At 40.0% G+C, this 12,171-nt stretch overlaps 1 protein-coding gene across 1 annotated transcript in view; it reads left to right on the top strand.

Annotated features, from left to right (window-relative positions):
* The first annotated feature begins 7,052 nt into the window (after positions 1-7,052).
* The window catches only part of LOC126281097 (serine/threonine-protein phosphatase 6 regulatory ankyrin repeat subunit A-like), a 333,802-nt gene continuing 328,683 nt past the window's right edge, over positions 7,053-12,171 (top strand). The window contains exon 1 of the mRNA XM_049979815.1: positions 7,053-7,223. The gene's annotated coding sequence lies outside the window, so the exon portion shown is untranslated. The remainder of the gene's footprint in view (positions 7,224-12,171) is intronic.

Raw genomic sequence — 12,171 nt, 5'->3', positions numbered from 1 at the left:
TCCTATATTTCTGTATCAACTTATTAAATCGCACAGTTCTGTCCTACAGGCTTAAAATTAAAGCATGGATGTCATTTATGTTGAGCTGCTTTTTCTGTAAATAATGTCTAATGTCATTTATTATTTTTTGTTAATTCCCTCTCTTTTTCCTTCCAGGTTCTTGGATACAGGGGACTCCTTACAGACAATAGCATTCAGCTTTCGATTAGGACATTCTACAGTACACAATATTATGTGTGAAGTGTGCCAGGCAATTATTGATGTCATGCTCAATGTTGTAATGCCTCGACATACAACAGAGAAGTGGCTCACAACTGCTGATGAATTTTGGAAAGTGTGGAATTTTCCCCAGTGCATTGGTGAAATTGATGGCAAACATGTACACATAGTTCCACCTCCAAACAGTGGCTCCATGTTTCACAATTATAAGCACACATTCTCCATGGTGCTGCTAGCACTTGTGATGCAAATTATAAATTTGTAGTGGTGGTTGTAGGAGCATATGGAAAAAACAGTGATGGTGGGATTGATGCTCAGTCCAATCTCGCCAAAGCTTTGGAAATCAACAATTTAAGAGTGCCCTCTGACTGGAACCTGCCTGGTACACACACAACAGCACCCTTTGCGATGGTGGGATATGAGGCTTTCCCACTTAAGACATATTTAATGAGGCCGTATCCTCGAATTCAGCTGAGTCACAGTCCAGATAAAGAAAACTTTATTTATTGATTGGCTCGAGCAAGGAGAGTTTCAGAAAACGCATTTGGGCAGTTTGCACAAATGTTTTGGATATATTTCAGGGAAATAAATGCACTTCCTGAAAATGTAGATAAGATAATATTAACTACATGAATCCTTCATAACTATATTAAAGACAATAATGTAATAGATAGCCATACAGATGCACAAAATGGAGAGTTAATATTGCATCAACTTGGAAGGCAGGAAGCAAATGTTTGTGATGCAGCATTTGGGGTACGTCAAGACTCACCGATTTCTTGAATTCCCCAAATGGCTCAGTTCTGTGGAAGTAATTAATAATTGTTTTGTAATAACAAATACAATAAAGCATGCAATAACTCAACATATTTTTAAATTCATTTATCTACCCAGTACAGCATACTTCCACCCTTCCCCCATATTTCTCTCCAGTCTGTATCATTTCATTTATGCTTAATTGCTCATTTCATTTTATACTGCTATCGTGCCAAAAATTTTGATGAAGGTGTAATGGAATGTGATATACACGAAAAGTGGAGAAGCATTTACTGCTGTTTCAACATACAAGCTGACAAATAATTTGAAATCAAATGTTTATGTAGCATTCAACATTTTCTGTACACAATCATTTTGCAGACTAGCGGTCTGTTAGTTTCATGTTCCATGGATCATTTTGCACCATAAATCGAATGATGTGGAACAAGTCATTTAACATGAAAAGTAGTGTATAAATACAGCTACATACTTAACATTTCAAAGTCTTTTTTAACGTTTTTCCTTTTTTGGTGATGCTTTTCTTCAGTGACCCAATACATGAAAATCACATTGCTCAGCATAACCCTTGTTAAAAATATCATCGCCCAATAATACTAATTCTTCACAGATAATTTTTGCCACTTTTTGCACTCATTCATATATAAGTAAACACAGTAACAATCTTAACAATTTCAATGGTAACATAAAAGGGGCCAAAAGCCCATGACTAAATTTGAAAGTGCCTCAAAGCACTGTAGCACAAATAATTTCCTGAAACCTTAGTGTGACATTGTGGAAATGTACTTCATAAGAAACACACACTGAGAGAATTATAATTTATATACAAATAAATTTACAGATTAGCTGTGTAACAGTGATCAAAGTTATTAGACACATTTAGCTTCGCCCTCACTTCTTCTGTTTCCAGTTCACTTATTATTTGAAACACTTTATTTTTAGCTTCTATCTGTCGCAAAGGTGAAAATTTTGGAGCTGTATTTGTCATGCTAAAAAAAAAATTGTTTCAATCCACTGTTATCACTACTTCCGCTTTGTTTTATTAAATACTGCATAAGCACGCTTGAGTCACTTTCGTCACATTTGCCCACTTTTTTCCTATAACTGGGAGTCTCCACAACTGTCTCCACAGTGTTACATGTGGGGGTATTTTCTTCTATCACACAGAAGTCGTCATCTTCTAAAGTCTCTGTTTCTTCCACAGATGGCAAATTTGAATGTGTCTCGCGCTCTCTGAAAAGTGGCTCCAGAAAGCTCATCTGCTGCTCATACTTCCACTCCTCCATTGGTGTAACAGCCTGCCCACTCCTTGTTGTATTCCGAATGACATTTCGGAACTGGTCACGAAGTGACACCCAACAAAGTCTACAGTCGCTTCCTATAACCACAAACAAAATGTAACTTAGATATAATGAAGCAGAACTCATGAACTTTCATTTACAACCACTAATAGCAGAATACAGGAACAGCTCATGCCTGTTATCAGATACTACAGATGTATGTCATATAATATTGCTTTGCACAAGTTTCACATTTGTTTTCACACAAGTAAATTTTACTTTTACTAGTAATACTCCTTTCATCTATTTTGACTGCGTGCAATACCTCTGCATAAGAAAGTGTTTAGCTTCAGGCTAGGACATAATAAACAGTTCAAATAATTATTAAATTGGACAGACAGTGTTTCATATAGTGTTACATTACAATTGAAAGCTATTTTTCCTTTAATATAGCCGAGTCTCTGAGGTGAAAACTGGTGATTAAACAAACAGCAGATATAATTTCTTATAGATGAAATAGATTAGCTGTGGTGGTAGCATTTGCACTACAAACTCTCTCGGCAAAGCAAATGTAACTTTGGCACTGCAGAGAACCAACTGCATACTGTATATGAATGTGGAACATCGAATTTTTTATTGCAGTTGTACTTAAATAAGCAGTATCCATACGAAATGTTGCGTGAGTCTCAGTACCAGAAAGTATTTACAAAAATGCTATACATAAGTAAACTACTAGCCAAAATGACTATGTGGCGTAGTATACCAGCTGGCAGGCAGTATTTTCATTGAATTTGCTGTCAATTTTAGTTTTTTGTGTATGAAAATTTGAATGTGATAGGTAAGTTAATTACATCTGAAACGAGTATTTCGATTGTGAGACAAAGTACTACCAAGCATTCCCATTACAGAAAGAAGCATCTTAGTAACTCTGGGACTAAGAAGTGTCAATATTGTCACGAGCCTTGTATATACACTAATAAAATATATTAAGCCAAAGGACACTACTTTTCCTGAAGTCTGCTACTTGTGACTAGCATATGAACCACACTAAAGTCAAATGATGCAGTCAATCTTCTCATATAGGCCATCATAAATTTCTGGAAAGTGCTCCATTTCATACGTGCTCATATACTGCAAAAGTAAGTGATGCAACTCAAACTTCGAAAATTATTGGAAACTGAACCATTATAGTAAAAACGAGTTTATGCAGGACGAAATGTAGCAGATTCAGATCTACATAACAAGGGGCCATAAATTGTGAATGTATAGCCTATAGATCAATTTGTTGATAGTGTGCAGAATTACAATAAATATTCTGTTCTATAAAATACGCAAAGGTACAGAACGGGAACCCTCAAATGAATTGGTAAAGCTGAAGCATCACACTCACCTCAAACACACCACTAGTTTTTCTCATGGAGAAATTGCATGGCGCATGTTTGTGTCTGCTTTCTTTATGCTGCTGCTTATCAAAGACAGCAAATTAAAAAATTGCTGTGTCTATTTTCGTAAATATTTATAAAGTGACGTATCCTCTTCTTCCAGCTCTCTATACAATGTGCGATATTCGCAGTCACACATTCTCTTCAAAATCATTTTCTTCACCCACGTTTGTCTTGCTTGCTTGCCAATTTCTGCTCTCTTTCCTCGTCATCTAAAGCAATTGAAATCGTAGCAATTTCATCAAGACTAAATTTAATGTCAGCCATCCTCTCTCGTAAACACTTTTGCGAGTTTCCAACAACGCGCCAAAATGTGGTTGGAGTTTTGCGTCGCTTGACGTTCCGTCCAGTGTGAATGCAAGTGGATTTTTGATGGTGTGTGACGTCACTGACGTTGCCCGCCGTGTGAATCGAGCCTATACCGGCCGGCAGGCAAACTGACGTTGACGCGACGTTGCCCACTGAGCGAACCTCGCCATTTGAAAGCATCGGACGAATATTTTGACGTCACGTGATCCACGTTGACGTTGACTTGACGTTGCCCACCGTGTGAATCGAGCCTTATTCATCAAATGTCCGTATTTGATACCAAGCTCTTGTGTAGGTGTCCACATTGGAAGTGAACAGTGAACTTCAATGAGTAATTTATCACATTTACGTCCAGTTTTAAAACAAACGGACTTCACCAATGAAAAGAGAGCAAAATTTCCTATCGGGATTGACTGCTAACTGAATTTCGACCAGGAGGTCAGATGTCCGGATTTTATATTAGGCTACTCAAGTTATTCTTACACCGTTCTGCTAATGTGCATACTGGAGATCAAGCACGAATGTTTGAACTTAATGGTAATGCACTGTTTGTATGCTATCCAAACCATTCTCTCATTCTGTGCAACAGTTAATCATGTTTGACTTTGTTTGGGGACTTCGAAAGTTTATAACCAAAACTTCGCCCCAGGTGTCAACTAGCTACGCCACTACTGGAAAGGTATCAGGACGTTGAAGTACGAGGGCAACTACGGCTCTTGTGGGCAAAAAATTTAAATTGAACATCTATTCAGCGTGAAATCTGGCGATATATGGACCAAAATGAAATGTTCGCGTCCATCCATAGTGAAATGGTGACAACTATTTGACTGAGGCCACACAGAGATGTGTGATGCTGATCGGGAAGCCCAGATTTTGCACTATGAAATTTCCATCTTTACAGCAAGCTGCAAGGAAATTTGTGTAGGAAAACATTTTTTAACGATGAGGATGTTCACACAGCACTTCTCGAATGGCTCCATGACGAAGGAACGGATTTCTTTATTACGTTATTGAACGATTGTGAGAGAGAAAGGGAGAAAGATACATACACTCCTGGAAATGCAAAAAAGAACACATTGACAACGGTGTGTCAGACCCACCATACTTGCTCCGGACACTGCGAGAGGGCTGTACAAGCAATGATCACACGCACGGCACAGCGGACACACCAGGAACCGCGGTGTTGGCCGTCGAATGGCGCTAGCTGCGCAGCATTTGTGCACCGCCGCCGTCAGTGTCAGCCAGTTTGCCGTGGCATACGGAGCTCCATCGCAGTCTTTAACACTGGTAGCATGCCGCGACAGCGTGGACGTGAACCGTACGTGCAGTTGACGGACTTTGAGCGAGGGCGTATAGTGGGCATGCGGGAGGCAGGGTGGACGTACCGCCGAATTGCTCAACACGTGGGGCGTGAGGTCTCCACAGTACATCGATGTTGTCGCCAGTGGTCGGCGGAAGGTGCACGTGCCCGTCGACCTGGGACCGGACCGCAGCGACGCACGGATGCACGCCAAGACCGTAGGATCCTACGCAGTGCCGTAGGGGACCGCACCGCCACTTCCCAGCGAATTAGGGACACTGTTGCTTCTGGGGTATCGGCGAGGACCATTCGCAACCGTCTCCATGAAGCTGGGCTACGGTCCCACACACCGTTAGGCCGTTTTCCACTCACGCCCCAACATCGTGCAGCCCACCTCCAGTGGTGTCGCGACAGGCGTGAATGGAGGGACGAATGGAGACGTGTCGTCTTCAGCGATGAGAGTCGCTTCTGCCTTGGTGCCAATGATGGTCGTATGCGTGTTTGGCGCCGTGCAGGTGAGCGCCACAATCAGGACTGCATACGACCGAGGCACACAGGGCCAACACCCGGCATCATGGTGTGGGGAGCGATCTCCTACACTGGCCGTACACCTCTGGTGATCGTCGAGGGGACACTGAATAGTGCACGGTACATCCAAACCGTCATCGAACCCATCGTTCTATCATTCCTAGACCGGCAAGGGAACTTGCTGTTCCAACAGGACAATGCACGTCCGCATGTATCCCGTGCCACCCAACGTGCTCTAGAAGGTGTAAGTCAACTACCCTGGCAAGCAAGATCTCCGGATCTGTCCCCTATTGAGCATGTTTGGGACTGGATGAAGCGTCGTCTCACGCGGTCTGCACGTCCAGCACGAACGCTGGTCCAACTGAGGCGCCAGGTGGAAATGGCATGGCAAGCCGTTCCACAGGACTACATCCAGCATCTCTACGATCGTCTCCATGGGAGAATAGCAGCCTGCATTGCTGCGAAAGGTGGATATACACTGTACTTGTGCCGACATTGTGCAAGCTCTGTTGCCTGTGTCTATGTGCCTGTGGTTCTGTCAGTGTGATCATGTGATGTGTCTGACCCCAGGAATGTGTCAATAAAGTTTCCCCTTCCTGGGACAATGAATTCACGGTGTTCTTATTTCAATTTCCAGGAGTGTATATTACACTATTATCATACTTTTTCCTTCGATATCTTCTTTGTCAGACTACATTAAGTAACCCTGAAACGTAGCATAAGTATCGAACAAATATTTGTCACAAATTTCTGAAGCAAGGACGAATAGCCAACAGATTTCAGTATCTTCAAGAAACGCGTTCTTCTGTTGCAAAAAGTTTTTCGGCTGCAGCTCGAAGCCACGTGGCCGGCAGAGGATGCAGTGGACTTGCATTTGGGAATAGTGAGGTTTATTTCATCGTCCGGACAATGTGATATAATTTCTGTTAAATCGCGTCAGACGAATGGAGTGATGGTTGCTCCTTCAACAATAGCTGCAGCATTGCGACACCTGGTTCCTTCTCTTCGCTTCTAACGCTAATAAAGAGTGTGATTGAGCAGCTACTTCCCATTCCGCAACAATCACAGGAATTGTGGCAACTACGTTTTATACAATAGATCTTTCTGCTTCATAGTATTTCCGGATGCGTTGCACGTGATAAGAGTTTTCACAATCAGTGGGTATTCGTATCCAGTACTTTCGGCGATGTATCTGAAGATAAGACAAGTTTGTATCGACGTACCGCGTGGATTACAGCAACGCTTGCAACACAAATTACACCACGTGAAGTCACGGAAGAACTCCTACATAAAAACGATTCTCATGTTGTGAAGGTCAGTTTCTTTTTGCCTCGCATACCGCTGGCGCTACAGGACAGACAACGACATCTGGTGAGTGCTGAGGCAGGTTTGCGATGATTACTAGCTCACTGGCAGATACCTTGACGTATTAGGTTATAAAGTTCACTTTGCTAGCTGCTGAACTTGGGAGTATGTTGTACTGTATAAAATTGTCGAAACCAGAACGAAAGATTTTCGTTTTAAGGCAAACCAGAAAATTTCGTAACGTTATGAAACTACGGTTGATTAATTCATATGGATGTAATATCTATTTTTTGGGAATGATGGGTCTCGGTTCTTCATCATAGAGCGTAAAAATATACGCTGTAGTCTTCAGTGATGAACACAACTGTTCTTTTCTTTTAAAAAAATCCGCGCATCAAAAATAAATGAGAGGCCAAAGTGTTCACAGTTCGTGAATTGGTTCCATGTAATATGTAAAATGATGCAATAATAAAAAGCCAATTTGCTTTTCCGCACCTTTGAACAGAATAGCCGTCAGAGAGAAAATAAGCTACATTAACAAAGTGATCTCCTGCTTTTTAAAGAGCCAGTCTGGCATTCGCATTTAGAGCGAGGTAAACCACAGAGCACCTAAGGCGTATTTATTTCTGAAGAACCGTTGCCGTTGCAGAAGTCCTAGTGCTTAAACCTTAGCTACTGTATGTTTTACCTACAGAAAATCAGAGCAGACATTTTTTCTCAGTGTTTCCAGATTAATGTTTTATTTCAACGTACATACATACATACATACATATAATATCCTTAGTTTATTCTCTTATGCCATAGCAGTCCTGTTTCTCTAGAAAAATTCTCTGACACGCCCAATAAAAAGGTTAGGAAAGGCCTAAGTATGCACCATAAGCTTTTTTCCTGTGATCGTCCAGGGCCTTAATTACGATTGTTGTGAACATTGCCTCTGCAATCTTCGTGGGTCTCCCCTTTCTGAACCCATGTTCTGCATCATTTAAGACATTTTGTCTCTTTACGAAGCTTCCCTTCCTCTCATTAATCACTGTTTCTACTACATATTATAGAGAACAGTTGTGATAGTTAAGGGCCTATTGTTTCCTGGATCTCATCTGTCCTCTCCTTTAAATATTGGCACTACTTTGCTCCTTTCCTAATACTTTAGGAACACTTATTGTTTCATTTGCCAAATTTATCTAGATTGTCAGAGGCTCTGCAGGATATATATCACGTTGCTTTACTGTTGTTGTTGATATGTCATCCAAATCCTCTCTATTTTTATTTTTAGTGATTCAATTATTTTGATACATCCAGTTCATCTGTAAGGGATAGGTATATATTACAAGCCACCCAATTGGGGTTTTCTGTGCTCATTGGTATTCTGTGCTCATTGGTATTCTGTGCACATTGGTATTCTGTGATCATTGGTACTGTTATGTTTTGTTTTAGAAGTGGCTCAATTGTAACTATATGATGCTGACTGACCTACAGTCCAAGACAAAAAAAAAAGATCATGCACCACAGAGAAATTATCCGAATGGGACAGAAATTGATAAGATGTGATTTACATGTACAGACAGTCAAATGATTCCAGTTTCAGAAAAATTAGACGAGAAGGAGTTTCACAAACTGAGCAAATCGCTAATGTGTTGGTGCACCTCTGACCCTAATGCAAGCAGTTATTCAGACTCTGGCCCATATGCAAGCAGTTATTCAGCTTTGCACTGATTGGCAGAGTTGTTGAATGTCCTCGTGAGGGATATTGTGACAAATTCTGTCCAATTGATGTGTTAGATAATTAAAATTCTGAGCTGGTTGGAGAGCCCTGCCCACAGTGCTCCAGACATTCTAGCCAAGTAATAGAAAAAACACTTGCTGTGTGCGGGCACGCATTATCTTCCTGAAATGTAAGTCAAGGACGGCTTGCCATGGTGGGCAACAAAAAGGGGCATAGAATATTGTCAACATACCACTGTGATGTAAGAGTGCCACAGGTGATAACTGTAGGGGGCCTGGCATGAAAAAATATGGCACCCCAGATCATCACTTCTGGTTGTTGGGCCAAATGGCAAACAACAGTCAGGTTGAGTAAGCTCATTGACTGGAGTAGTCCTTTGAACTGGGCTCTGATGACAGGGAAGGCATGTGTGGTGAACAGCAGTGGGACACCATACAGTCCAACAACCAGGAGTAATGGTCTAGCTTGCCATTTTTTTCATAGCAGAACATCTTTGGTTGTCATCTACGGCACCCTTGCAGCACAGTGGCACATCGATGGCACTCTGAGACATCCTGAGCTCACATTTCAGCAAGATAATGCCCACCCGTAGAAAGCGATAGTTCCTATTGCTTGGCTTCATGTTTGCCAAACCCTACCTTGGCCAACAAGGTCCCTAGATCTCTCCCCAATTGAGAACGTTTGGAGCATTATGGGGAGATCTCCAAGCAGCTCAGGATTTTGCTGATCTAACATGCCAGTTGGATGGAATGTGGCACAATATCCCTCAGGATGACATCCACCATAAGAGCCAGAAGTGCTGAAACACATTATTTATTTGCTCAGTTTGAGGAGCTCATTCTCTTGCATAAATAGTCCAATTTTTTGTGAACTTGTAATTTTTTATTTTATTTTATTTTTTTTATCTACCAGTTTTCACCCAATTTGGATAATTTATTTGTAGTGTGTATGTGTGATTGTGATTTTTTTTTGCCATAGAGTGTATCACACACCTGTCACTTCTTGTCCATTGCTTGTTAACATCATATCTGTATCTTTTAAGACATATGGCTCTTTTCTGTTATCGATTTACATAATTCCTGACTGTTTTAGATATGTTAGAAGAAGTTTGTATTTTTAGTTTTTGGTGGCTAGTCTTTGCTTCTCTTACCAACCTAGTTTATGCTTTCTTCAGGCACCTGTACACTTCATGACTTGCAAGTCCCTTACCTTTCTGGTAAATGTCATAAAGCACAATCAGTTCGTCTCTTGCTTTTTCATTTTGATAGTCATAAATTTCTTGTTTGGTTTATCACCAGTAGTACTGTGTACTTCAGGACAAGTTACATTTATCATGCATCTTAATATGTCACAGACAGTTTCCCAGGTGTGTCACAGAAAGTTTCCCAGCTCTTTTTTACACTGGCCTCTATATAAGTGTCACCTCATTTTTATGGTTTTAGCAAATTTTTCAGCTTTTTCCAATGTAAATGAAAATTCTGCTTGAAAATTCACAAGAAAATACGTGAGAAAGAAGAGTAAGTTGGAAAGCAAGGGAAAACAATGTATGGATAAGGGGATCATCATGATAGATTCATTTGCTGAATTTCCGGTACATAATCGTGTTTATGACTACTATTGCAAAAAGGACCATCCAATATTTTACAAATAACCAGTTAGAATTAAGGAAGCAGATTTGTTTCTAGGTAGTTGCACATTGATATTTACAGCTGTGCATAACCTGAATTTTCACTACATTTCTGTGGTTGTAAGCTGTTGTTGGAAAGAGAAACTGTAGCTGGATGGGTATGCCAATTTGTGAAGCAGATGTAAGGACTGTGACTATGAAATGTGGTACAGTTCTAGCCATATTCTAAAGAAGAAATGGTCAGATGATGCAACTAGAGGAGCATGACAATATTTTCTGTCAAGGGAAGCAGACTTATCTTTTGCAGTCAGAAACCTCACAAGTTTTCTCTAAAAGTGTCACACACAAGAGTCATACAGAGGTGAAGAACATGAGCGAGCTGTGTAGGTGGCAGCTGAATGAACTGAACCCACTGTTGCCAAGTAAACCATGTTAACAATGAGCATATGTTCTTTTATGATGATTGGTCATGGGTTGAAGACAGGAGAAAGAGGGGTGGGTGAAACTATGTTCCTCTCCTGGTTAATTCTTAAATCATCTTTCTTGCTTGTTTTTACAATCGGTTTTTCACCACCCTCTGTGCCTGCATTCTTGCTGGGGGCCCATCCTGTTGGCTCTTGGAAAGATGCTGCAGTTCCTGCTTTTTAAATAAGAAAAGATAAGAGATTATCATGAATAATCATGATATGTTTATTAAGAGGTTCTTAGACTCATTGATACCAAATATGTGAACACCGTCAATGAATATTGATGATGCTACTAACCATTCTGATGACAAGCCACCTACCATGGTAAAGTGCTAGGAGGAGGTGATTGTTTTGCTTCAGATTCACAAGGTTGAACTAAGTGAGAACTTTAGAAAAGTTCTCCAGACAGATTCTATTAGCTAGCAAAAACATATATACATTTGAAAGCTCCTCAGTTGAATTAGAAAAACAAAATATTGTCATTATATCAATGTACAGAAATCCAGGTGTAGCAGTAGCAAAATTATTTTTACCAAAGTTAATGGGTCTTTTACATAAAGTCAGTCATGACAAAAACAAAACGGTTTTAATAACTGCTGATTTCAATATAAATTATCAAATGAAACCAGTGACGCAATACAGTTTATGGACCTAATCCAAAAATTTGGGTTCAAGTCAAACTTCATGGAATTCACAAGAAAAAATGACAATACAGAAATCTGTACCGATAATATTCTAACAAATTATAAATTTGATGATGCAAGGAAGCTATGTGTAGATTTAGGATTTTTGGACCATTTTGCTTTGTTTACTGAAATGACTAATACAAATGAACAAAGTATTAGAAAAACTTGCATCAAAAGACATTTTACTGTTAAAAATGTAAAATTGTTCTTCTCTAAATTAGAAGAGATGTAGTGGCAAGTCGAGGATGAGATTCCAATCTCTGTACATTTCAACATATATTTTGAAGAATTTTTACTTGTATTTAATGAAATATTTCCACGTAGAGTGTGCCAGACAAAAGTGTCTTATAAGCTAAATTGGCTCGTTGCTGGAATAAAAATACCCAGTGAAAAAAAAAGACAACTGCACAAGAAACTGAAATATAACAAAGACTCTGTTTTCATTAACTATGTTAAACAGTATAAAAACATATTTAAAAGGGTAGTGAAAGCAGCAAAATAAATTATTAAT

The sequence above is a fragment of the Schistocerca gregaria genome, chromosome 1 (genome assembly GCF_023897955.1).
Source record: "Schistocerca gregaria isolate iqSchGreg1 chromosome 1, iqSchGreg1.2, whole genome shotgun sequence".
In the NCBI taxonomy this organism is placed as follows: domain Eukaryota; kingdom Metazoa; phylum Arthropoda; class Insecta; order Orthoptera; family Acrididae; genus Schistocerca; species Schistocerca gregaria.
This window is presented reverse-complemented; position numbering and strand designations above follow the sequence as displayed.